The sequence below is a fragment of the Corvus hawaiiensis genome, chromosome 8 (genome assembly GCF_020740725.1).
Source record: "Corvus hawaiiensis isolate bCorHaw1 chromosome 8, bCorHaw1.pri.cur, whole genome shotgun sequence".
Lineage (NCBI taxonomy): Eukaryota > Metazoa > Chordata > Aves > Passeriformes > Corvidae > Corvus > Corvus hawaiiensis.
Window position 1 is genome coordinate 37,643,689 of NC_063220.1, and position 26,740 is coordinate 37,670,428.

At 51.5% G+C, this 26,740-nt stretch overlaps 1 protein-coding gene across 2 annotated transcripts in view; it reads right to left on the minus strand.

Annotated features, from left to right (window-relative positions):
• The window catches only part of SGMS1 (sphingomyelin synthase 1), a 97,656-nt gene extending 73,254 nt beyond the window's left edge, over positions 1-24,402 (minus strand). Inside the window, exon 1 of one of the 2 annotated variants that reach the window (XM_048311063.1) lies at positions 24,255-24,402. The gene's annotated coding sequence lies outside the window, so the exon portion shown is untranslated. Of the gene's footprint in view, positions 1-474; positions 674-24,254 lie in introns of those variants that run through there. The other variant, XM_048311064.1, reaches the window with a different exon arrangement.
• Between the last annotated feature and the right edge of the window lie 2,338 nt (positions 24,403-26,740).

A 26,740-nucleotide genomic window follows, 5' to 3' on the forward strand; every position in this document is an offset into this window, starting at 1 on the left:
GGACCAGGTTTCACCCCATCCCTTCTCCACCTCTTGCACAGTCAAACAGAGCCAGCAGCAGCATGCAAACCACTCATCCCACCCAGAGAAGCAAACCCACTCTTCATCCAACCCCTCCAGCCTCCAAGGGAGACAAAACCAGGGTGGAGATTCAGAATAGAACCAGCCTCCTGTGCTCTGTAGGGCTCTTCCAACTCAGCTTTCACTCTCAGATAAAGGAAAACCAGACATCTCCCTGCTCCATTCCCATTAGTTAGAAAACTGCAATTCATACGTTTCCACTTCAATACAAGCCGGGGAGGAGGTGGGGATAAATAAATCCAATTCTGCTTGTTGAAGCAGCACCAAACCCAAGGAGCTGTCTGCCAGGAAGCAGGCAGCTGGAAGCCTGGTAACTCTGCTTTCTTGGGACTCCTTTTTAACTGCGTTTAGGATTGCTTGAAAATTCACTTCTGGGTTTTCACACTGCCTCACCTTCAGGAGTAAGCCACCTGAGCACTGCAGGGAGGGGGACACCAGGCACCTCCACCTCCAGGCCAGGAGATTCCTCTGTGCCACAGGCTGGAAGTCAAACAGCTTTTGTCCATCCGGAGGGAGCCACGGAAAAGCCAGGGAAAGCCTTGCCAGCCTCCTGCCCTGCCTGCTGTAGGATTATGAGAGGTGTCACCCACCCCAGGAAGGAGCCGTTTTCATGAGTAACTGGCCCTTATCTCGGAAGAGCAGCCCTCCCCAACTTACCACGCTCGCTTATCTGCAGTTTCCTGAGCCCCCAGAAGCTGCCCATGTGCCGAGAGCCTGACCCACAGGAGGAAGCCAGCCTGGGAAAGCTCCACGCCCTGTGTGCCCCCTCCTCCAGGAAGGATAGTCCCCATGGATCCCGGAGCACAAACCGGTGCTCAGACGTTTTGAAGAGCGAGTTGTGAACCAGCAGCATTTGCTGTGAGCACCACGAGAACCCCGAGAAGCTCCCTCGCACTGCAGCCTCTCCCTCTCCAGTACAGAGCCTGCAGGGATGCGTTTCCTGCCACATCCACAATTATTTCTGGGCTGCTGCAAAGACAGGAGGAGCAACTCCAGCGACAGTCTGGGTACCAGCAGCTCTGCTGACAGCAGGACTGCGTGGCAAGGTTTGGTTAGAGCTCTTTCCTGTCTGTCCTGTGGCACACACAGCACTTCTTGTGTTATTTGCCAAACTCCAGCACCGGTGGCACACTTTTCAGAAAACAGAAGGTCCATCTGCCCCGAACCAACGAGCCTGTGTGCCAAACTCCTCCCTGCCCTGCTCCTTCCCCTGAGGAAGGCCCTGGTGTTTGCAGAGCACTGGCTGCTGCTGTGCTGGGGACGAGCTGCCGGCTCAGGGCCCTGTTTCCCTGGACTCAGCATCCCTGTGGAAACGGCTCAGCTCCTGGAGTTGCTAAGCGATGCCGAGCCACGGCGGCACGGCACGGGACCAGCCCGCTGCTATTTTAGCACCTAACGGGACCACGCTCAGCTCTGGCTGGGCCACCCCTTGCTCTGACAGCCACAGCGTTCCCTTCGTGCAGGAGCACCAGCTGAGAGGAAACCCGGCAGGTTTTGATGCCGTGAAGATTAATGAGAGAAGTTGCTGCCAGCCTTGTTCTCCGCGTCACAACACGGCTGACAACCTCCAGGCAACAGGACCCCAACACCTCCAGAGCTCTGCTGGCTTGTTCCCAGAATATTCCCCGTTTTCCAGCACCTGAGCTCACACTGTCCCCAGCACAGCCTGCAGCAGGCTCAGAGTGGGAGCTGCATCTCTGACTAATGCATCTGGAGATGTTCCAGCCAGTGGAGACCTGCAGGATTCCCAGAGAGAGCATGGGATTCCTCGTATTAATATTTAGATGTTTTCCAGGTGAATGCTGCCATCCTTACCACCCATGGGGAATTACAGCAAACCAGGATTTAGGAGACTTAAACAGCCACATCTGAGTGCCAAGAGCCACTCTTGGAGACTTTACAGAACTCCTTGTGCTGTTCACCAGCGAAGCTTTGGAGTTGAGGGTTCTCCTCTGTCTTTTCCTTCCCACTTCACACATCCACACAAGCAGCACCATGGCAAAAGGAGCAAGAGCAGGCTCTTGTCTTATTTTCTTATTCCCTATAACCAGCAAGGATCAGGAATGTCTGTGAAGACTGGATTAAGCAGCTGAAGACTGCTTCTTGGAGAAGGCACCCCCATGACTAGAGCAGCATCTTCGTTTCACACCCTAGCACAGGGTATTTCCACATTTCACTCCTTTGTTTTCACCATTTCACCAGTACTGAAGTACTCCTTAAAATACTCCGGAGAAGTTCAGCCTAAACACATCCCCCACACAAGTTCACCAATCCGGTTTGCTTGTGGATTAAAGAAATCAAGTTAATTGATTTAGAGACAACGTAAGGGATTTTGAGAGGACGTTCAGCTGATGTCTAAGATGTCATTTTAATCCTCCTCACAGTTAATTCTTCGAGCACAGGGAGCCAGTAAAATTTGTGGTGCAGGCCTTACACGGAAAAACATCTCCACAGGCGTGCTAATCACTGAACTATTTTGCAAATTGTTCCTAATCTACAGTTGCTTGTCTCTGCTCTCTTCCTGCAGAGACAATAAAATCATCCAGCTAATGGCAATGTGAAAGGGAAGGAATGAGCCTCATTTGGTTTAAGTAGACAGATCTGCACTAGGGAACCAATAAATAGTGCAGTGATGAACTCAGGGAGGCAGCCCAGAAACAACCCTTCCATATTTTGGGCATGGAAAGCTGGTAGGAGACCTGCCAGCACGCTGCAAACTCATTCCTAGTGTCCCAGAAAGTGAAAAAAATTGTTGTTACCACGATCCACAGCAACATAATTATGTGAATTAGCAGGATTTGTTCATGGGATTCCTGTTCAGTTCTTGCAGTATCACGGTGACCTGAACACACCCGACCTCTGCAGCAGGAGACCCCTTCCCTGTTGCCAAAATAATCACTCCTGTTTTCAGACCTCCTCCCCACCTCGTTGTTGCTCATCCTTCCAAAGAACACCTTCCAGGGCACACTCTTCTCCACAAATCTGGCCCCAGTGTTGCTTGGAGTCTTCTCACCCCTCAGGGAGCCAAGTGCCCCAGAGACACGTGGAAACCTTGGCCCTACACGGATGCCTGGGCACTAGGAAGTGACTCGGCACACGCTGGTATTTTCAACTCTCCCCAAAGCGTGAGATGCTCAGAATTCCCCAGACCCACTCGAAAATACTTTGAAGAGAAAAAGCGAAGATTGGTTAATTCTAAGAAAGCAAGTTATGACTAGGTTAGAAAACATTAGTAACGTGAAACACACTGCAACTACCCACAGCTGGGGCCTTGTCAGGGTGTTCACAGCCAGACCCATCTAGATAAAAACCCAGGGTCTGATCATTCAGACCTGTTGGGGATAAGGAATTCAGGGAATGACCAGAATTATGCACTGCAATGACACCAGTGAAGTTTCCTGTTGTCCATCACCAACAGGAACTGCTTCAAATTGCTTATTACACTGCTTAATTTTACCAATCAAACTGGTGTTTGGCATCTCATGAACCATCTTCCAGTGACTGGGACCTATTCTGGTTTTGCAGGAGAATGGGGATGGAAGCTGAGGACTCCACGACAGGCATGGTCCACACGCTTCTGCTAAAGGGATGGAGACAGAAATGGTTCACCTTGACCTGTAGATAACGTCAGAATTCCCAGTATGTCTAAATCCGTGACTTCACAGCCAAAAGCCTCCCTGTCAAGTTACCCACTGATTCGGAATCGAGCCACAGCAGCTTAAACTTAGCTCTTCCCATTTTGCAAGTGCTTGAAACAACAGGACCTCAGACATATCCCACCTTTTAACAGGTAATAGCTGAGACTCAGCCATTGCAAAGACAGAAATCGCAATAACTGCTTTGGAAAAAAGGTCTTGGTGGATCAGAGAGCTGAGAAACCGTAAGATTCCTAAGTTTTTAACATCAGAACAATTCCTATGAGGATGAGACTTTGCTAAGTGGAACATGATTGCTGCAGAGCAGTGGTGTGATGGCCTGGGAAGGAGGGAGACAGGGACGGCTGCTGGTGCTTCCCTGCCGATCCCAAAGGGATCCCTGCCGATCCCAAAGGGAGGACGGGCAGAGCAGAGAGACAGAGCCATTTCCAGCCTGCAGAGATTACAGGAAACGAGCAGGGCACCAGCCCAGGCCTGCTGGCTGTTCTTCCAGCCCCAGCAGGGTTAAGAGCATTAGTCCAGGCTCAGAGGGAACACGATCCTGCGCTGGTGACTGAATGTCTCTTTTGTCGGCCGCCCTGCGTCACGGAGCTCGCTCCAAGGACACGTGGAGCACGGCCAATTCCACAAGGATGCCCTGGTTCTCCTGGGCAGGGAATACTTCTCAGGACAGCTAAAAACAACCTGCTCCATGAAGCACCCTGAGAGCTCCACTGAAGCATAAAAAGCCACACCTCACAATGTGCCCAAGCAGTTCTCCCCAAGTTACTGCCGCAGTTAAAAGATCTTCTGAGTATAAAAAAATGTGCTGCTGGCACTTAAATTTATAAAGGAGGCTTCTCTGAGCTCTTAAAATATCATTCCATCCATATGTGTGTCTCATCTGAAGTAAAGATTTGCACAGTAATTGTACTGGTATCAGACCAGCAAACTTCCAGGCACGCAGTGCGTGGGCAACTATCCCATTTCGACCTTTGCAATTCACCTTCCTGCCCAGGGAAACTCCACCAAAGAAAGGCTGAAAAATGGGAAAAGGGAAAGGATCACCCCCACAGCACCTCTGGGCAGGAGTCAGCACACCCAAGACCAGGGACTACTTTTTGCAGCTTCCTTTTGGTGCTGCCAACACTCAGCGGAAAGTCGGGTGTTTGCCTCCACTATTGCAACCCTCAAAGTCAGTCACCCCAAGCTATAGGGTTTTTATTTCCATTATAGCCTCATACAATAAAAAACCCTCAAACAAGCAAAAATACAGGAAACAAGCAAAAAACCCACTGCCCAAAGCCCAGCCCTCAAAGCTGCTCAGCTGTACCAGTTAAATCAATGTTTAAGATCAGCTAAATTGCCCTGTACCAGACAAGGCTCTGCCTGAGGTTTTGGCTACTTCCAGCTCCAGGAGCTTCCTGAGCATGGATTTAGTAACCCTTTGGGAATCTCTCATCCCACCCAGTAGCTGCTCAGCTCCCCTTCACTCCCTGCAACTTGATCCCACTGAAACTCTTTGGATGCACAACATTATCTGGCAAGGAGTCGGACGCGTCCCTACAGAGAGGAGTCCATGTGCCACTGCCCACTCCTTGGGATGCCACTTCCTGCTGCATCCCACCTTTCCCAGTCAGAGGGGGTGCAAAGAAATCCTTGCTGCTGGCTCCCAGGCCATGCAGGTGGACATGTGCATGTGGGAGAGACTTTAGAAATTCTTTACCGTAAAGTAACAAATACCAGAAATGTGTTTCTCCTCTGGAAGCAGAGCAGGCTTTATCTCAGTAGGTTCCTCCATGATTCCTAAGAAGACATACCACAATTTTCCAGCACATTTCTAGCTGCTCCTACTTACTCACCCAGCAACATCCAGTGGAAATTTGGGGGAGAAAAACCTACTGCAGACTGTTCCATAAACCAAAAATTATCTGGTTACGGATGCCAGCAATTTCTCATACAATAAATGGCTTGGAATGTGATATGCCAATCAAAATTAACATTTAGATACAACACGTTGCCCCACTCCATCCCACTCCTGGCCATCAACTCTGTTAGAGGTCCTTGTTCCCACTGCACTTTTCCCAATGGCTGCATTCCACTCCGGGGGTAAAGGTTGCCTGCAAGCACTTTAAACAGTATGTGAAATGCTTTGTTTATCCACAAATATTTCAGCTCTGAGAAACATTAAAGCAAGATGTAGATTTCAGCATTTGCACAGCAAAGAGCTGCAACTCCTACAGATATTGCCAGAAAGTTTTTTCCTTAAGGCTTTCCAGCTATGAAAGACTATTTTGCTAAAGCAAAGCTACGAACAAAAAGTGTAATCTCTTAGTAACAGGCTGCAAAGGTTTCTTACAGCCAGGCTGAGGATGAAGCAAGGGTGTCATTTCTGTCTTGCTTTTTTCAGAGCAGATCATTGATTAAGCAGCAGGAAAAACCTGACCGTGCAGCAGGGAAACCCGAAACTTACAGGGTCTTCCCAGGCAAGCAGGCTCCAGAAAACCACTATCAAAATAAAGGGAATTTCCCTGCAGCCTGGCCCCCAATTTCCCTTGCAGGAGTGAAATCCAGCCAGCCTGCAGATCACCTGCCGTCCTCTGGTCTCAAAATAGTCAGGCCCACCTTAAAATCCAACTTTGCCCCTGTTGTTCAGGACAAGAGGAATCAATCACACCACAGACAGAAGCACGACAGTCACACATCAATCACAGTTCAGCTCATCCCAGGGGCACAGGGCTGGAAGACAGGAATATTAAGAATGTTTTTGCCTAAAAGCAGCAAAGCAGCCGCTCGTTCTCCAGCTCAAAGCTCTTCTCATTCAAAGGCTGCTGCAGACACGATCCCTGTTCCAGCTGAGGAAATAAAATGTGCTGGACCCTGTTGCCAAGGCCAGGCTACTGAGCCTGGGGAATGTTCCTGGAGAGGGCAGGGGACAGTTATCTCCCACTCTACTCTTCTGGAGCATTTTCCTGTGCTGTCTCCTCATCTGTCTCTGGAGGCTTGCCATCCCAGAGCTCCAGGTCCATGTTTTTCTTGGGATATGGCTTCATTGTTTTCCCCCTGCCAGGGAATTCCCAACCACAAGCTGGTTCTGCACCAGTTCCTCACATCCATAAACTGCTCAATTAATCAATGGACTTACCTCTTTCTACTGCAAAAGCAGAACTAACCAAGTATAAACAGAAAAAAACCCCACATGGACCTTCACTTACTCCTACTGCCTTCCAAGCTGGGATTTGCCCAGTGTGATTTTAAACCAAACAGACTTTATTTCCTATTTTTTACTTACACCTGGGAGAAAAGTAGTTACACCAGGCACACTAAGTGCCAAAATTAGCTGGTTTGCCTAAATGCAGCAAACCAACCCAACTGCAGCACTTCCTGAGGTACAGACCACAAAACCAGCAGGTCAAGTAAGATTCTCAAGGCTTAGTTTAAGAGAAATTTTTTAAAAAGAGGGGAAAGAACTGCCCTGCACCTCTGAAAGCACCAGAGGGGCAGAAAGGCAGGCCTGTTGTACACCAAAAGGCTCACACAGCACCGCCAGGTTTCACAGGGCCCCTGCACCTTTAAAAAGGAGCTCTGAAGACACACTTTCCAAACCTGTGCCTAGCTCTGAAACACACAGAAGTCATCCTGCAAGAGGCACCAGAGCTGGGGCCAGTTTCCAGCCTAAGCAAAGACTTCAGCCCTTGCTGCCAAAGCACAAAGAGCAACAGGCAAAGCTGCCCTGTACCGATGGATTCAATGTCAACACTGAAGGAGACAAAGAGGTTGGAATACAAAAGTGACCTTCAGCCTCACTGTCCACTCCATTTCTTCTCCAAACACCAGTGAAATGACACAGCTGCCCCAGGTAGCCCAATGAAGTCATCAGTCTAGCCCAGGCAGAGCGAGCCCCACTGCAATGCCCTTTGAGTGGTTTCAACTGGTGACAGAGCAGTTCACGGCCACCTCACCAGAGACCTTTCCAAGCCACTGCAGAGCATGGCAGCACAGCAAATAAATATGTTCCCTTCCCTTTCAGAGATTTACAAGGGTTATCCTCACCTCAGAGAAACCTTAACAACCCTTTTTGCCTTCTTCAGACCCCTGGGTTATTTTAATTTGGGGTCTGGCTGAACAGCAGGCCAGAGAGCAGGGGAGCATTAGCTCAGTCCCAGCTGGGTGATGCCAGCCTGCACTGCTCAGTCCCAGCTGGAGTTCCCTGACCAGCAGAACCCTCTCAGCACAGGGCACACACACAGCAGTGAAACCTGGAGTCAGTGCTGCTGTCTCATTTCCCACTCCTCTGCACAACACAGTTTATTTTTAGGTCGTAACTCCTGATGCAGGACAGAAAGGAAGGACGGGCACAGGCACAACAGCTGCGTGCAAACTTGGAAACACCAAGAATGGGACATTTCCACTTGATGTTTTGTTAAAACAGCTACACCCTCACCTCACACTGAGTATTTCTGGAGTCAAGATTTGTACTGGCACATGGATGTCACCTTCTCACGTGGCTTCCCCGCGGGCACAAGCTGCTTACAGAGCCTGTCACCATCCTGAAAGCTGTGCCAGGGGAGGCTCAGGTTGGACAGCAGCAGGAATTTCTTCCTGGAAAGGGTGGGCAGGGAGGTCACCCAGTGCTCTGGGCTGGGGACAAGGTGGCCATCGGGCACAGCTTGGACTCCGTGGGCTGGGAGGGCTTTTCCAGCCTAAATGAATCTGTGATCCTTGTGAACTCGAGCAGATGCTACTTTCTTGCCTCTTGCTTCAATGGGAAAGAACAGGATTGAACAAGCTGGGTCAGGCATGGAGGAGGAATATTGAGCAGGTGACTCCCGAGTGGTGGCTCAGCAAGGAAACCTCTGGTATGAGAACCCAGAAGTCAGTGAAACTCCTTTACACGTTATGCAAACCAAAGGCAGCAACCAAACTCAGTGCACCACAGGAGCATCACAGCAAGAGAGTTCCACAGCGAGACCTGGGCAGCAAGTCCTGCACAAGGCAGGAAAGAAAAGCTAAGGAAAAATCAGCAAACTGGCCATTATCAAGCACACCTCCTGCCTGAAGCAGCTCCTCTAGCTGGAGAGCCCATTTTGCACCTCAGACAGCAAGCAAGGACAGGATGCACACCTGGAAGTGCCTTCACCAGCCTGAAGCTCTGCTGCAGCTCCTTCCTCCCCTCTCTCACAGCGAGGCTTTTCATTTCTTAAGCATATCAAGCACACCTCACAAATCTCTCATAGCCACTTAAAGCCAGGGGTTAAGTGCAGCTGAAGTGAGGCAGCGTTTCTCCTATTACACTAAAATTGTCTTACATGTTGCTTTTTTCCATTCTGCTGGTGCCACAGCCATCAGAGGGAAGCAGGAGGGAGCTGGAAGGCGGCACACGCAGGAATAGCACAGGAATTCAATCCATACTCGCCCTCGGGGAGCTCTCAATTTCAGGGTGGGCTGCAGAGGAGCTTGGTGACTCGGCTGGGGTGCAGCCCGCTCCCAAATTCCACACACAGAGCCTGGTCCCTGGGTGTCCAGAGGCAGAGGATCTGCTCTCTGTGTGCTGGGAGTGTTTTGTTCCCTCGTGGCTGTAAAACACAGCGGGTGAGCAGCAAAGCTCCTGCCAGGACATCGTGCTCAGGGAGGGACCACAGACCTCAAACTCCCAGTGGGGCTTTGCCCTCAGCTGCCCCACACACCAAATTCAGCAGGGACATTCCTCTCCTGACACTGACTCCTGGGAAAAGAGATTCTTCTGGCCACTGCAAGGAAAGAATAAACGAGCCACCTGCACACAAAGGCACTGAGGGCAAGGAGCTCAAGCTGGGCTTGCATTTGACTCATTTGTTGCACGTAAAGTTACAGGATGACACCCATGACAATCAGGTGCATGTTTAAATAGTCTAGAAACCAGCTACAAGAGTGGCGATTGCTCTGTGTTAACCACCCCTTACATTCCCAGTCTGATGCAGACAACCTCTTAAATCTCACTAAAAGATTTTAAACAGGCTTAGCACCAACATTAACAAGTGGCAGATGACTTGCTGCAGTTGAGGGCTCATCCCTGTGGGAGAACAGCACAATGTGCCCATAAATAAACTAACTCAACAAAACAAGTACAGCCGAGCCCTAAGGGAGCAAAATAAATTAAATAAATTGAAACTTCCAGCTACAAAAGTTATTTCAATTTTCAGAGGTTCCCAGAGTTTGCTGCAGAAATTTGTTTCATGTGCTGGAAGTTTTCTACCCTCTGTCTTGGCCTAAAAGCCATCAGCTTGAAAAAGGAATTTAACTTGGAAAAGGTTTCTGGACAACACACCCCTGCCAGGCTACAGTAATTGCATTTTAATCTTTCTTCTTCCAGGCATTGCTGCAACAACCTTCCTCTGCAGGTAAACAAACGGTATGGGATGGTAATTTCCCAGGCTTTGATGGGTATAGGGGTAAAAATTCCATATAAAACAAAATACCCTTTCAGAGTCAGCTTTGCAGAGCGCTCTATTAGCCAAGTCTCTGCCTTCTTCACGGAAAAAGCCCTTTGGGACAGGCAAACCCGGCCTGACACACTCTCAGCCTGAGATCCAGCACCTGGCACAGTTCTGCTGGCTATGCTGCAGAGGGCATTTGCCCGAATTCCACGGCTTTCCGGGAATTCCACAGCTTTCCCCCGCCTCCCCCGGGAGCAACAGGTCAGTCCTGAGAGCTGCAACCGGGGAACACACAGAGCTTGGCTTCGAACAGAAGCGGACTGTGATCCCACCCTGGCCCCCGCAGCCCCTCCGCCCCCGCCCCACCTCAACGCTCTCACAACTCTGCTTTTGCAGTGGCTTTGGTACTTCAGCAGGAGCTGCCTTCCCCTTTCACTCCCGACAGTTTCTGTGGCAAACTTTGACAGCCAGTTACCAAACTGTGGTTTTTGAGAGACACACGAGTTCCCTGAAGAAACCAAAATACTGGATTGGAGCGGGGTGGGGGGCGGATTCACCGCTGTGGTCTGCTCCTGTTAAAAATACTGAGCTGGGAGTCTGCAGGCTGCACCTGGGCAGATGTGGGGGATTCATAATCTCTTCCTAAGCATCTGTAAACAAGGAAAACATCCCTGGCTTTTGCACTACTTCCCTTTTCGAGAGGCCGTTTCCTGTACAGCATCCCTTACGCAAGGTTTCCATGAGCTTTGAAAATGCCCAACAGCCTCTTCCAGCTTCAACAGCTCATCAAACGATCCATGAAAGGTGCAAAAGCACTAAATCGGCAGGAAAGAGAAAAACTGAGCTCCACCGATGTATTTGCAAATTTGACCTGAACAAAGCAACATATTTTCTCTAAAAATTAACAGATAATAAGGTGGGAAATTGAGCTAAATCTTCCATAAAATGGAGAAGTGCTGCTGGGGCTTCAGAGGAATCCTGTGCTCAGAAGCAAGGAGCCACTATCAGTGGAAAAGACCTTCCCTGGAATGCACAGACGCCCTGTTCAAAAGGGATAACGGGAACATAACACCAAGAGGAGCACTGCATAAAAACAGCAAAGTCATGACAATAAACAAACCCATCTGAAAATGGTTGGTTGTGCCCATTTCTGTGGAACAGCCCAGAACAGGGATTGTCTGCTTCCAGTTCCCAATCTAAGCAAGAAATTTAAGCTCCCTCGTCCTTAGGAATATCAGCAGTACAAGATATTCCACTTCTCAGCAAAAGAAACTTTTCCATGGCAGATTCAACGAGCCAGTTGGCCTCGGTTCTGCCAAAAATGTACTTTCTGGATCCACCTCCCCCCAGCCACAGGCCCCAAAACTGGACACACCTCAGGGTCAGGAATCTGTTCCATCCCTCTAAGAGCCATCTGTAACGTCTTGGGGCTCTGGCCAAACAATTAATTCCTCCTAATTGCTGGAATGGGACCATCCCCAGCTGGAATTGCAGCCAGCTCTCCCTCCCTGCCCTGCCCTGCCCGTGGGGGATGCTGATTCCTGACTCCAGCCTCACATTCCTGCTGGGAAAAGCAGACCTTGGAACTGGGATCCCAGCGGCACTTGTGGATGTAAAGATGCAGGGGGATGTCCTGCAGGGCAGGCAGGTCACACTGACAGTCACAGGTCACAGTGACACCCGTGACTGGGGCGGGAGCAGCACCGGGATGCCTCCAGTTTGGTGCTGGCTCCTCACAGCCAGCTTGGGGAGAAGCCAGACACGTCCCCCAGCAACCAGCAGGATGGGGATCCTCCCTCCTCGCCCTCGCAGCTCTGCTCGGTGTTTTGAGTCTTAAAGGAAGGGGAACGAAGTGTGGCAAGACATCCTCCCAATCCCCACAACCCCGCACTTGGGAGGGATGTCCCAATCCCCACAACCCCACACTTGGAGGGGTGTCCCAGTCCCCACAACCCCACACTTGGAGGGGTGTCCCAGTCCCCACAACCCCACACTTGGAGGGGTGTCCCAATCCCCACAACCCCACACTTGGAGGGGTGTCCCAATCCCCACAACCCCACACTTGGAGGGGTGTCCCAATCCCCACAACCCCACACTTGGAGGGGTGTCCCAGTCCCCACAACCCCACACTTGGAGGGGTGTCCCAATCCCCACAACCCCACACTTGGAGGGGTGTCCCAGTCCCCACAATCCACACTTGGAGGGGTGTCCCAATCCCCACAACCCCACACTTGGAGGGGTGTCCCAATCCCCACAACCCCACACTTGGAGGGGTGTCCCAATCCCCACAACCCCACACTTGGAGGGGTGTCCCAGTCCCCACAATCCACACTTGGAGGGGTGTCCCAATCCCCACAACCCCACACTTGGAGGGGTGTCCCAATCCCCACAACCCTGCACTTGGAGGGGTGTCCCAATCCCCACAACCCCACACTTGGAGGGGTGTCCCAATCCCCACAACCCCACACTTGGAGGGGTGTCCCAATCCCCACAACCCCACACTTGGAGGGGTGTCCCAATCCCCACAACCCTGCACTTGGAGGGGTGTCCCAGTCCCCACAACCCCGCACTTGGAAATTTGCTCAACAGCCTGACTGGGGAAAGGATGAAAAACAACCTGGATGGCACAACCCAGCTGCAAAAATGGGATCTGAAGTCCCAAAAGCAGGAGAAGGTTCTGCCCTCATCAGATGCAGCCACGGGTCTTCCCACACAGGATTTAAGATGGACTGACACACGTTGCAAAAGCAGCTTAATTAAGGCAAAAGTAAAATATTCTCCATAAACTCTAATACAAAAGAAAAACCAACACAGCCTCTAAATTTCTGATGCTGACCTTACCAAGCCAGGCTTTGTTTCCTTCTTCAGCACACGAAAAATCCAGTTTATGCTTCAACGACTGAATCACCAGTTGTTAAAACCTATCTCCATAGCTTTCATCCACTCCCCGAAGTTTCTAGGAAATTCACTGCATCTGCACATGACAGGAGAATCCAAGTTTGACAACCTTGTCAGAACAACATTCCCGGATTTTGAGCACAGGAACAGCTCACACAAACAGGGTGGCAGACCTGGCAAAGGCTGGTGCTGAAATGGCAAATTCCCCTCCCCTCTTGCCATACCAAAAACCCCAAATGCAGCACAGGGTTCCCAAAGCCGGGCAGGACTTGGGGGCTCACGGGATGGGACAGGGCCCTGAGGAGCTGGGAGTGGACAGGAGGAGGCAGGAGTGGACATGAGAAGATGGGAGTGGACACGAGGAACTGGGAGTGGACATGAGGTGGGAATGGACACGAGGAGCTGGGAGTGGACACGAGGAGGCGGGAATGGACACGAGGAGGCGGGAGTGGACACGAGGAGGCGGGAGTGGACACGAGGAACTGGGAGTGGACATGAGGTGGGAATGGACACGAGGAGCTGGGAGTGGACACGAGGAGGCGGGAGTGGACACGAGGAGCTGGGAACGGACACGAGGAGGTGGGAACGGACACGAGGAGGTGGGAACGGACACGAGGAGGTGGGATAGGACACAAGGAGGTGGGAACGGACACGAGGAGGTGGGAGTGGACACGAGGAGGCGGGAGTGGACACGAGGAGGTGGGAGTGGACACGAGGAGGCGGGAGTGGACACAGAGGAACAGCAAGCAGACCAGTCCAGAAGGCCACAAGGATGCGCCGACGGGTGATTTCAAAGTGTCTGATTTTCGCTGCATTTCTGAGCCTTGCACAATCCTCCCTCACTCCAGTGACAAGAGGCAGCACCAGAGGCAGCAAGCTGAACTTGGGAATATTTGCAAAGTCATGCTGAGAATACTTCTAGTAAATGCTGTGCTTAAAACTTAAAATGTCGCCTTGCTGCACATCAACACTTACATGGAGGAATTATTTAAGTACACAGCTCTGTAGGCACCTAAGGAAGTGTCCAGATAAGGAACAGCTCTGCTCCTTCTCCTTCTCTTCCCACTTGTGTGAGGCACTGGAGGAACGGTGCTGCCCTCACCCTGCCACTGTAAATCATAGCAATAAAAACCCCAATTAAAACCAAAAAGGTACTTTGGTCCAGACAATCGTGCAGGACAATCTGTCTTCTAAGGGCCTGACTTAAGCACTTCATTTTTAAAAAGTACAGCCCAAATAAAAGAAGTAGGTTATTAAGCACCCAGCAGTCCCTTCACGCAAATGTCCATGGAGTAATTCACTGCTTTTATGAAAAAGGAAAAGTTTTTAAAGCAGACCGGGAAAGGAAACAAATCCTCAGAACCAGAAGAAGATAATACTGCCTCCAGAGAAGCCACTACAGAAACCACTCCTCATTTTATTTATTTTAATTCTTCACCCATTTTTAAGGCTATAAAGACAGCAGCATCAGCATGTTCAGCTCTCCAAATTCTCCACGTTTCACTCTGCAGTGACTGTGGAAACAAATGGACTTTCCCTCCCTTCCAGCTGAAGTTTGTGGGGCCTCTTTCATGACCATCAGCAACATGAAGACAAAAGGATGCAAGAATTCTACACCACCATTCTGCACTCAAGCATTGCTCCAGCAGCCCCAAATCCAGCAATCCCAGGCAGAGACTCCACGGTGCCCGAGTACTTCTGTCCGACAGCGAGCAGCACCAACCGATCAGGGAGCAGTCTGGGGTGCAAGTGTTACACTGGAATACACTCCACAGGCTGCACTGGGCTCTGTCCCAGCTATCCTAATTCAGGACAGTACTGGAAGCAAGCAAGTGTGAGCACTCCCAGCTGTCTGCACACATCCTGTCCCTCCGCTGGCTGTTCACCAGCAGCAAGTCTCCTCCAGTTATTTCCAAGAGCAACACCCACCTCAGCTCAGTCTCCTGCAGACCCTCAGCTGCTTCTCATCTTTAAATAAAAATGAAGTCACCAACATATCAGTCCCAAACACAGAGTTTGTTGACACAGCTGACAGAGTTGCTGCAGAAGTTAGTCCACTTCAGGGGTGCAGAAAATGTCATTCATGCTTTGCATGACAAAGACCTGGAGGAAGCTCCCTGTGCTGCTGTTCCCCTCTGTGTTATTATTTCCCTCTTGATAAGGCCCTACCCTGCCAGGCAAACCACCGAGCATGTCTCCAAAACCTCATGGAGCAGCCTTTAACGCTGGAAACTGGGAATACAAGGAGAAGGTGAGGGAAGAAAAGACGGCTCTTTGACAGCCATGAATGAAATCAGCCCAGAAAGCTCACTTTGAACAGATGTACCCCAACCTTGGCTTTCTCTGGGAATGAAATCTGAACCTGAAAGCGGGCATTCAGTGATAGGGATCAGAGGTTACTGCTCTGAGGTGTTCACTCCTCCCCTGGGTGCCAGGGTGGGAAGCCTCTGCCTACCACAAGCCACCCTGCCACCACAGCCTCTCTCAGAGAGGAACACACCAGTGACAACCAGGCCGGGAAACCCACCAAGCCCTTCTCCAGTGAACACAGAATCATGGAATGGTTCCCTCCTGGGTTGGAAGGGACCTTAAAGCTCATCTCTGGTGAGTTCTGCACACGCAGTGAGCCCAGCATTTGGAACCTGCACCTCGCAGAGGTTGGGAGCTCAGTGTCCCCACAGCTCCCGTGTTAGGAACACACATCCAAGCCCCCTCCCCAGGTGTCAGGGTGTCTCTGCGGGAGTACAAAGCTCCCACCCCATAACACTTGTGCTGAAAAGCGCAGCGAGACAGAGGCAGGCAAAGCTTTATCCACATCACAGTTTCTGGGAAGCTCAGAGCAGAAGGGCCAAGTGCTCCCTGAGTTATTATCCCATGCCTGGGTTATTATCCAATCTTCAAACAAACACAAGTCATTAATTTATTAGCATGACATCACATCCTGCAGGCTGAATTTCAACACACAGCCATATAGTGGAACCACGTGGACAAATACAGCATTCATTCCCCAGGATTTCCAGTCTGCTTTCCAACCTTTTACCTTGGAAAGATCTAAATGGATGTCCTGGACATGGAAAAGAGATCCCTACGGAGTTAACGAACAAAAGACAAAACAATCTGTGAAGTCAACCAACATTTTGTAGAGTGGACAATTATTTTAAATATTTGCTCATATCCAACTACAAATGGGCAGCATTAAAGCACAATTACAGTGTGAGGGGGGATTACAAAGTTAAGAGGTTAAAGGAGATTGTTTGCATTAAGCACAATATTGGCAAAGGAGAAGTCTAACAGGAAGAATCATAAAAGGATTTTAGACTGGCAGCCACTCAATAAAGTGGCCAAGCAAAGTTCCCTACAGACAGTTAAAAATGACGCTGCTCAATTCACCCGTGCCCTGGTGGACCACGAGTTAAGGAGCAGCAGTCAGAAGTTAAGATATTTAAGGAGCAGTTCATTAAGGACATCAACTCAGCCGGCCAGGCACAGAGAAGAAAGCAGCTAATGGCCTTTATTGCATCAATCTGGTGCACCTGTATCCAGTATCAGCTGGGGCTCAGGCTCCTCCCTCTCAGCCCTTGGCACTGCATCAAGCTCGCAGCATCTCTCTCCACGCGAGGTGGGAACCCCTCTCCTTCCTTGGATGTCTCCAAACCCCAAGAGGACCCTGAGACACCTGACATTTCTTTGGGGTTAGTCTTGCTCAGAGGAGGAGAAGGTAACAAAGATTTGCCCGTGATTGTCATGTCCGCAAGTATTCTCCCAGCCACTTACCCTTCCTGAACCCATGGCTGAACTCTGGCACTCCCTCTCAAAAACATTACAATTATTGGATACAAGACACGTGGCTGGATGGGTCTGTGTCTTCTCAGCACAGACACTCGTTTTCTTGCAAGCAAAGAAATTCTGAACAAACCGTCAGAACTCAAATAATCCCCTTCTGATAAATGTGCTTAGGGCCCTGTTTTTGTTTTTAAAACGTCCTTTGATAACACGTCTATTCATGTTTTGAAAGGGAGAAAAACTGAATTAGGAAATTGCACAGGCACAAAAACAAAGGCAATTATCTGACAAGGGGTTTTCTTAATTTGTGGGTAATTGCTCATTACTGCAAAATAAGGTTTTTGCAGTGTTTCACGGAGAGTAGACAAGAGCCCCCAGCCCATTACTGAGTATTGCTTTTGGCAAAGACGAGCTTCTTCCAGGGTGGAGAGCCTCCATAAAACCATGATTCCATTAAATGCGGATCCCAAAGGTACCGGTGGGAAGGGAACAATGTGTTCTGTCGAGTCATTCAGCAGGGATCCTCACAGGCTTGCACTCCCCCTCGTCTGTCCACTCTTGCCTTGTTCACAGCTCTGCTTTGGACATCACCTCCCCTCCACTGCCTCTGCTGAGCACCCCCAAACTTCAGCACTTTGGAACATTTGTGTTCCTCTCCCTTCCTCTGAGTCCGGGTTACTTAATTATTCCATTAAAAACGTGTTCCCCAGAAACTCACCATCCACAGGCCACTGGCACCCCCTGTAAGGGGCAAAGCTCGCCCTGAACTCCCCAATGGCCCACAAGTGCTGGATTTTCCCTCCCAGTTAAAGCAAGTGGGTTTTGAGCTCTGATGCATCACAGAATCCCAGGATGGTCTGGATTGGAAAGGACCTTAAAGCTCATCCAGCCCCACCCCTGCCAGGGGCAGGGACACCTTCCACTGTCCCAGGCTGCTCCAAGCCCCAGTGTCCAGCCTGGCCTTGGACACTGCCAGGGATGGAGCAGCCACAGTTTTTGTGGCTGCCAGCATTGAAGGAGGACACCCTGGAGTGCTCCCTTGGAGAAGGGCTCTGGGAGCAGCTCACCTGCTGGTATTTCCAGGTATTCCAGCAGCAATTGCTCTCAAGGCGCTTTCAAGGTCTTTTGCATCATCCTAACAGCAGAGCCATTTTTAAGCCTTTCAAAAGAGCTTTAAATTAACTTCCCTGACAAAGTTTTCCAGAGCAATATAACCTGACTAGGTAGAACTCCAGGCAGGGACACAGGGAAGACAAAGTGCAGACCTGAGAGCGGAGGAGACGCTCGGTGTAGATGGAGCTCTTTCATTACTATGTAGATTCAAAGCCATTCCTGCAGTCACTGAAGCACTACCCCAGTCCTCCTAGCAAGCAAAAATCCATTTTGTGTACAAATAGGGCTTTTACAGCTTTGGCACGGTGCTCGACTGCAGAGTCAAACTTTTCAATGCCTGATAAGATTTTACTTGAAAGTGGCAGGAGAGCTCATGCCAGGAGCCCGTATGGAATGCCAGCTCCGTGGCAGGTCAAAGCCTGGTATCAGATTTAATGGAAGCCTTTCAAGACAAACTTCTTAAAAGCACTGTGCTATCTAGGGAGGCACAGATTTACACCACTTGGAAAGCCAAGGACCAGCCTCTACGACTCTTTTCCCATCAAGGGTAATTTCTTGCACACTTTACCTCACGAAAAGCACAGCAGTAGTCTCCTTTTCTGTGTCTATCCAATCCTTGCATATTTGGCTGAAGTTAAGAATAAAGAAGTGTTTCATGCCAGAGGTTTTGTACAGACTGTCCTCTCCAAAAAATAAAAAAACCTAACTAAAAAAAAAACAACAAAAAAAACCCCACAGAAAACATCAACTGAACAAAAAACACCCTGAAAAACCACATCCCCCAACCCCTCCTGAAACAACAAACCCTCAGGTGCAAAAGTTGCTAATGTCCCGAATAAAAACCCCAGCAGACGGACACAGACAACTGAGTTTAAAGACCAACAGCCCAAACAATCAACCTTTCCCCAGCAGTGCCTAAAACTATGGCTGGAGAAGCAGAAATTTCAATCGAACTGAAAGGCTCTATTGTCTTCACCATTTTTACAGAAGTATTTAGGGTTAAGTTGGTGTCAGCAATGACCCTGAGCAGATGTCAAGCATTAAGACTTTCAACACAGTGGATTTTGCCAGCTGTCACCACGTGGTAATGTAAAAAGGGACAGCAAAACCCCATCAAACCCGGATCTGTCTGCTCAGGGTGTCCCCTTCCATCTACACAAATGCAGATCTGCCAAGTGCTCCTCCACTCTCCCATTAAAGCATTTCGATTGTCTGACTCTGCCATTTTAACAAATTCAAGTATAAGACTTCAAATTTAATTAGCACAAATGTCCCTGCTCCCAACATTGAATTTGCAAGTGACATTTAGTGGCATTCAACACACACGGAGCTAAGCTAATACACTAATGGACCAGCAAGGGAAATTGTAAAACACTCCCAATTGCAACGTTCTTTTTTAGTCCAGGAAATTAAAGGAGTAGGCTGCAGTGGACAGGAGATGACAGCTATTAAAAATCCTTCTTAAGCCAAGGCTGCAAAAGCTCTCCTCTCCAGATCCACCTCTTCAGAAAGGGGCAATTTCAAGGCTGTTTCAGTGCTTAAGACAGGATTTACAGCCTTTTCTGCTGGGTTTGCTTCTGTTTCTTCCTACTTCTTTTTCTAATGAAGGCTTATACAAAGCAGCCCCACTGTGTGTTGTTCCCCAGACACGGAGAGCAGGGATGAAATTCCCAAGCCTTGCCCCAGCTAGTAAGAATGTGACAGTGCCCACAGCACCCCAAAAAGCCAGTCCAGCAAACCCATCTGAGGAATTCTGCTACCACACCTGTTGGTAAGGAAGCTGCCAGTTTTCCTGCACTAGAAAAACCCAAAGCCACTGGACTTCAGAGATTCCTTGAAGTCTTTTTCTTTTTTTTTCCAAGTGGCAATATGCTTTGCCTTAATTCCATTTAAAGAGAAAAAGCTACCTCCAAGCAGCTTCAAAATCAGGGAGACAGAAGGCAGACCAGGCTGGGAAGTCAGGGAGAAAAAAAGCTTTTAGAGTCATGGCTAAGCAGAGGGAGATTTATTTTGCTGTGCATTTAAATCTAAGCAAATTAGCAGAGGCAAAACCTACGGAAGATGCCTTCCCAATAAAGATTTATTAGTGGTTTTTTTTGATTACGGATGTGTAATTGGACAGCAGAGCAGGACTGCAGCAGCACACAAAGGAAACATCAGCAGGACATCTTCTGTCCCACTCTGGATTTGCTCCCCTGAGTTGGATGACTGAACTGTGAAGCCCAGCAACAGCAGTAACTGCATTTCTTTAGGAAACATGTTATAGTCTCCAAAATTAAACTTTCTTTTCTCTTTCCAGCTCTCGATCGAGAGAGATCAGAACAAAGCTTGTGTGGTACTTTCAAGAATTCAGGGAAGGTTGTTTCTCCCCTCAGCTTTACCACGTTTGATAAGACCAGAAACAATACAGATAAATATTTTAGAGATGTTTAAGTCACAGAATCCCAGAATTTCCTTTGAGGAAGGCACCTCGAAGACCACCTCTTTCCACCCCACTGCCATGGGCAGGGACACCTCCCTCCAAGCCCCACTGCACAGTTACACCTGGCAGCTTATTAGGATGGGTGTTCTTCTGACCCCTGAAAAGCCCAGGTAACCTGCACCAAACACTGCCTCTGCCGAGCAGATTCTCAAAATAATAAATTATGGCTGGGATGAAAGCATCCCAAAAAGCTGGTAGGTTTCACACATTCCTCAGTCTTCTGCATTTCCCCCAGCATTTTGGGGAAGGAGGGGGATAGGACTGTAATTATTAACTGAATGATGTCACACCACACGCTTTGGGAATTCAAGCTGTATTACAAGCTGGAGTTTCCATGCAGAACACCAGCCCTCCAAAGGGCTCCTGCCCCTCTCTGTGCCTTGGTGCCCTGGGCCCAAAAAGCCTTCAATGACACCAAAATCCTTTGGAAAGCACTGACAGTACCTGGGAGCTCAGTTCATGACCATGAGATCCAAGAAACCTCTAAAAAACTCAGGTTCTCGAGCTCATTTTAAGCTCACCTCGACTTCAGAGCGCTTTCTCCCCGTACAGTTGGGTTTGATGTGCTGCACTTGAATCACAACTGAAATAGCATTGGGGTGCTCTGCTCCACTTCAGCAAAGAACAGCCTGGCCCTACCTGGCTGGGCAGCCTCAGAAATCCTGCCTGCCCTGCACACGCCCCTGCAAGCCGCCCCGGGAAACAGGGACCTCGTGCCATGGCCCACAAAAGCAGCCTTCAGGCCCGTGTGCAACGCTCCTTTGCTTTCTGATGGTGCTCTGTGGGTTTATTCTGCTCCTCAAACAGGCCCTTTCCCGAACCAGGGTCTGGATTATTTTTGAGCAATTTATTTTATTTTTTTTTCCATGGGATGTCCTGCTGCCCCAATTAAAAAGCCTTTAATTCCGCAACCATTCCTTGCGGCCAGGCTGAAATTGCTTTTAAATCTGAGTAAGTCCCAGGCCACCCATATTTAGTGCACCAATTAACCAATGCTGAGCGATGCAGAGAGGCAGCAGCCAGAAGAAGGAAGAATTTTTAAGTCCCCATCACCCACGGTGCATGGGTTCTCCCTCCACATGTTCAGTTCAAGAGAACTCAAGAATTATCCAATTAAAAGCAGCACCTATTCAAGCTTGATGAGTGTTGAGAGAAGCAACGAAAAACAATACATCACTGCCTTCTAACTATTAACTCTGAGCAGTCAAATAATATCCATAATACCTCCAAGTCCTGAAAATGATCCACCTACTTGGATTTATTCAATTTATAAGTGTCACATTAAAAGCTAGTTAACGTGCGAGACGCTGTCCCCAGGTTGAGAATGTGGAAGGAGAAAGAAGTGTGATAATTTGGGAATCACCATTTGGTGCACAGATCCCCAGCACAGTTTAAAGGCATCTGAGCTGAATTTGGTTCTGCTCCATGTGCCCGAAAACTCAGAAAAATCACAGCAATCTCTCTGGATTTAGAGGGGTTTATTACCCATGTTGTAAAAGCAGCCTTTACCTTCTGTCTGCCACCAATCACAGGGACTCTTTGCAAGCTCCAAACAACTTCACAAAGCCAGAGCAACTTTAACACCCACAAAATACTACGCAAAACAAACCAGAATGCAACTCCAGTGCAACGTCTGCTCCCCAAAAAACACAGCCAAGCCCAAATCCACTAAGATGCACAGCAGCGCTTCCACTGCCTCCAGCTGCCAGGTGTTTTGTCCTGGTTCTGTGTTTTGTACTGGTTCACAGCTGGGCACGGAAGCCAACAAGAAAGCGTTTTCAGCCATGTGGACCTGGGAGAAGGGAGTCTGAAGGCATCACTACAAAACCTGCTGTCACACCAGGCTGCACCATCAGCCAAAGTGACACGAGGACGTTCATCGACAACCCAGAGCTGCTCTGCTAAGAGAGGCTGCCTGCATCAGCAAGCTTCAGCAGCACCATGTCAATATGGCAGAGCTCCCATTTTTTACAAATAATAATCTTTTTCTCTCTCTTCCCATCCTCTCTGCGTGTATTTATGGCGCCTGAAGGCACCGAGGCACTCTTTAATGAGGTTTTCACACAAGACAGAATAAATTAGAAACCTTGATCAAAACAGGCCCTCCAGGAGGAACACAGCACAAAGACAGCCACATGCCTTATACACCCTGAAAAATCCAAATACTGCAGCGGGGCAATCAGCAAGCCATTCCTCGAGCAAACAGGGAGCACACCCTCCTGCCAGGGTACCTGTGATGGCAAGGTCTCCCCTTCTCACCCCTGCTCTGCACCCCAGCACGTTCGTCCCCAAGAGGGGGACGAAGCCATTGCCCCCTTGCCACTCCACGAACCTCAGCCCCAGGGAGGCAGCGCAGCCCCAGCGTCACTGCCATGGCCCGGGATGGGATGGGATGGGATGGGATGGATCTGCTTCCACTCACAGCAGATGCCTCCAGCTTCCTTTGGAGCAGGGAGCATCCTGCCTTTGCACCCCAGCGAGCAGAGGGACTGGAACCCCCAAGGTGAGGGGACTGGCCTCACCCCCATGCTCCCACCTGAGCTGAGGGGACCAGATGTCCCCCCACAGCCTCTGGGGCAGGGAGGACCAGACCTGCCACTCCAACACGCTGGGGAGGAGGGGACAGACCCGGCCAGGCTGAGGAGAACAGAGCCTCTCAGGGGTCCGGGGCTGCAGCCCCCGAGCTGGGACTCCCAGAGCTGCCCCGGTACCACCTGCAGCCCCCGAGCTGGGGATGCCAGACCTCCCCCGGTACCACCTGCAGCCCCCTGAGCTGGGGATGCCAGACCTCCCCCGGTACCACCTGCAGCCCCCGAGCTGGGGATGCCAGACCTCCCCCGGTACCACCTGCAGCCCCCGAGCTGGGGCTCCCAGACCTCCCCCGGTACCACCTGCAGCCCCCGAGCTGGGGATGCCAGACCTCCCCCGGTACCACCTGCAGCCCCCGAGCTGGGGATGCCAGACCTCCCCCGGTACCACCTGCAGCCCCCGAGCTGGGGCTCCCAGACCTCCCCCGGTACCACCTGCAGCCCCCTGAGCTGGGGATGCCAGACCTCCCCCGGTACCACCTGCAGCCCCCTGAGCTGGGGATGCCAGACCTCCCCCGGTACCACCTGCAGCCCCCTGAGCTGGGGCTCCCAGACCTCCCCCGGTACCACCTGCAGCCCCCGAGCTGGGGCTCCCAGAGCTGCCCCGGTACCACCTGCAGCCCCCGAGCTGGGGCTCCCAGACCTCCCCCGGTACCACCTGCAGCCCCCGAGCTGGGGCTCCCAGAGCTGCCCCGGTACCACCTGCAGCCCCCGAGCTGGGGATGCCAGACCTCCCCCGGTACCACCTGCAGCCCCCGAGCTGGGGCTCCCAGAGCTGCCCCGGGACCAGCCGCAGCCCCCGAGCTCGGGGGACCACAGCTGCCCCGGTACGCCAGGGCCGTACCCCCGAACGGGGATGCAGGGCTCCCCCGGGTAGAGCACAGAGCTCCCGCGGGCTGCCGCGGCCGCAGCCCCCGAGCTGGGGGTGCCAGAGCTCCCCAGGGCTGAGCAGACCGCAGCTCCCCGGTGCCCCCCGGGGCCGTGGGGCCCAGATCCCGCCGTGCTGCGGGACCGAAGCTCCCCGAGCTGAGCAGCCCGAAGCCCCCCCCGAGCCTCCGGTGCTGCGGGGGCCGGAGCTCTCCTCGCATCCCCCGTGGCTGCGGGGGCCGCCGCCGGGATGAGGAGCCGGAACCCCCCGGGACACGTCCCCTGCAGGGGCGGCGGCGGCCGCGTCCCCGCTGTCACGGCCGGTGTCCCGTCCCGCCGCCACCCCCGGGCCTGCGCCGAGCCGGAGGCCGCTGGGTCGCCGCTCACTCACCGTGCGGAGCCGCGGCTCGGTGCGGGCGGGTGGGTGCGGCCGCCGGGCGGGTCCCCGGGCGCTGCGGCGGCTCCAGCCCGCTCCCTGTGTCCCGTTTCCAGTGCCCCGCTCCCGTGTCCCGTTTCCAGTGCCCCGCTCCCGTGTCCCGTGTCCCGTGCGGCGGCCGCGGGCGGGGCGGGGGCACCGCGCGCCACGTGACCGCCGTGTCATCCCGGCCGCCATCTTGTGCCCGTCCCTCCTGCCGGGAGCGCCGCGCTCGGACCTCCCCATCCCTGCTCCCATTCCTATTCCCATCCCCATCCCATCCCCATCCCCATCCCTGCTCCCATTCCTATTCCCATCCCCATCCCATCCCCATCCCCATCCCTGCTTCCATTCCTATTCCCATCCCCATCCCCATCCCTGCTCCCATCCCCGCTCCCATCCCCGCTCCCATCCCCATCCCCATCCCCATCCCTGCTCCCATTCCTATTCCCATCCCCATCCCCATCCCTGCTCCCATCCCCATCCCCGCTCCCATTCCTATTCCCATCCCTGCTCCTACTCCCATTCCCACTCCTATTCCCACAGGGATCCGCAGCCCCTTGCTGCCCAGCACAGCCTGGGGCTCACACGGGCAGCCCGCTGCTCGCTGTGTTCTACAGAATCCCAGGATCCCGGAGGTGGGAAAAGCCCTCCCAGCCCATGGAGTCCAAGCTGTGCCCGATGCCCACCTTGTCCCCAGCCCAGAGCACTGAGTGCCACCTCCAGCCCTTCCTTGGACACCTCCAGGCATGGGTACTCCAAAGCTCCCTGGGCAGCCCCTGCCAAGGCCTGAGCACCCTTTCCATGGGGAAATTCCTGCTGCTGTCCAAGCTGAGCCTCCCCTGGCCCAGCCTGAGGCCGTTTCCCCTTGTCCTGTCCCTGTTCCCTGGCAGCAGAGCCCGACCCCCCCGGCTGCCCCCTCCTGTCAGGGACTTGTGCAGAGCCACAAGGTCCCCCCTGAGCCTCCTTTGCTCCAGGCTCAGCCCCTTTCCCAGCTCCCTCAGCCGCTCCTGGGGCTCCAGCCCCTTCCCAGCTCCGTTCCCTGCCCTGGACACGCTCCAGCCCCTCCAGGGCTCTCTGGCCGGGAGGGCCCAGAACTGGACACAGCCCTCGAGGTGTGGCCTCAAAGAAGCCACCAGGAACGCTTCTGAGCATATGTAGTGCCCCCAAAATATTAAATTCTGGTATCAGCATGGCTTGCTCGGAGCAGGTGAGGGGTAGCAGGGTGTGAGTTCTCCTCCTAAATCCATCTGGCAGCTTTCCAGTACCTAAAGGAAATCTACAAGAAAGATGGAGAGGGACATTTTAGAAGAGCACAGTGACGGGAGAAGAGGGAATGGCTTCCCACTGCCAGAGGGCAGGGTTAGATGGGATATTGGGGAGAATTCCCTTGTGATCCTGGACTGGGATGAACATGTCCTGTCTCAAGATCCCCAAAACCAGAGTGTACAGTGTTGGAGCAAACTCTGATATCTGCCTCTATTTCACTCTGCAGGAGCTCTGCTGGCCGTTGGGCTCCAGTTCTGTGTCAGCTCTGCAGATGTGAGACATCAGTCATCATTAATAAAATCTCAGTTAAAATAAAGTCACAGGGCAATTTAGCTTGGGAGCAACCCTTGGGTGTCACCATCTCCAGGCAGAAAGAGGCTCCAATTTTGTTCTGTGACAGCTAACACCTATTTCAAACCTTGCACTTCACAAATTGTGACTTCTAATACAAAACCTGGGTTTTTTCCATGGCAAAAGGTCAAAATCATTTCGTGCTGCCCACAGAGGGGTTCCTGCGTGTGCTGAGCCTGGCTCCTGCAGGGCCGTTCCCCAGCGTGGGAAGATCCGCAAGGTCTGATTAAAACTTTTCCCGTATTTCAGGCATTTGTTATCTCGCCAGCGTGGTTGCCAGCCAGGAGATTGTGGAGATAGCAGAGCCACACATCCAGCTCCCCCTCTCCCAGGCATGGGAGGATGACAACACACATGGGAGGGACTGGATGTACCGGTGTGTCTCAGGAACACTGAGCAAGAGACGTGTTTTGCTGATCTTTGCACATAAACAAAACAAAATCTGAAAAAGCCCTCATGACTTATCCCGATCAACAAGTGATTGCAGACATTACCCAAGCAAAATTAAGAATTAAGCTTGAATAAATAGTAATTTATGCACGGGGACAGGTGAAACACAATGGTGTCCTGGGCCTCTGTAAAGAGCTATCAGATCCTGCGCTTTCTAAAGACAGAGTTGAACCATTCTGAGTGAAAATTCTCTGTGTAATAAAACTCGAATTTACAGCCAGCTTGGAAGTGATTTAAAGGTCTGCTGTGACCTGCAGCTCCTCACAGATTTTCATCAGCACTGGTGAAGAAAGGACAAGTTTTGCTTGACCTCAAGATCCAGGCAACAGCTTTCACCCTGTGCAAACTGTTTGGTAGTTAGGAAGGGAAATGCAGATGGAAGAGGATGGCTT